Source organism: Vigna umbellata, chromosome 7, assembly GCF_029865625.1.
Source record: "Vigna umbellata cultivar VRB3 chromosome 7, Vumbellata_1.0, whole genome shotgun sequence".
NCBI classification, from domain to species: Eukaryota; Viridiplantae; Streptophyta; class Magnoliopsida; order Fabales; family Fabaceae; genus Vigna; species Vigna umbellata.
Genome location: NC_142171.1, coordinates 37,672,990 through 37,673,868, shown reverse-complemented (window position 1 = coordinate 37,673,868; position 879 = coordinate 37,672,990).

Below are 879 nucleotides of genomic sequence, written 5' to 3'. Positions count from 1 at the left end.
GATACTTACATTATTAGGAAAAGAAGCAAATGTTGTACAATATTTTCTCACATATGTCTAACTAATTGACTAATTTGATTTCTGTTATTATACTGCTAGCCTTTATACTTTGTTGAAATGTTATTCACTATTTGTTTCACAAACTCCTTTAAATATAGTTATTCAAATCAAGAATGAGCAGCACCTGTCATTTTACACAGATATTAAATATTCTTGAAAGGATAATTGAAATTTGCTCACATTTATGCAATATGACTGCTAAAAGATATGGACCATAAGATTATGGTGACTATTGAAAATATAATCACGTTATTTTGAAAAATTATTTTATTGCAACATCTAGAGGCCAAGTTTTTCTTTCATCCTTCCATTTTTATTTCATTTATTTTCTCTTTATTATTTCATTTATTTTCTCTTTATTTCAATTCCTTGTGTTTCTTTTTAATTGTATGAGTTTCCATTATATATATATAAATATAGTTTATGTCATTTTCTTTTTCTTGAATTTGGGTGCAAGTTTATAAAAGTTTGTTTTTATAATGAAGCTTTTTATATATAGTTTACGTCATTTGAATTTGGGTGCAAGTTCTATAAAAGTTTGTTTTTATAATGAAGCTTTCAAACAAATACAATAAGATAGAACACACATCCAATAAAGTTTTTACACACAATAAATATATCTATACATATATAAAACACATCATGCTACATTCTGATTAAAGATTTATGTTCCTTTAATCTTCCAAAGACATAGGAGTTGGTCCATGGCAGAATCTTCATCTTTGGGGCCTACAACCACATGACATAAATGTTTATCCCTTCTTTGTCGTAGTTAAGTTTTAGAACCGGACCTTCAGAGTAGTTGTATTTAGACCTAAA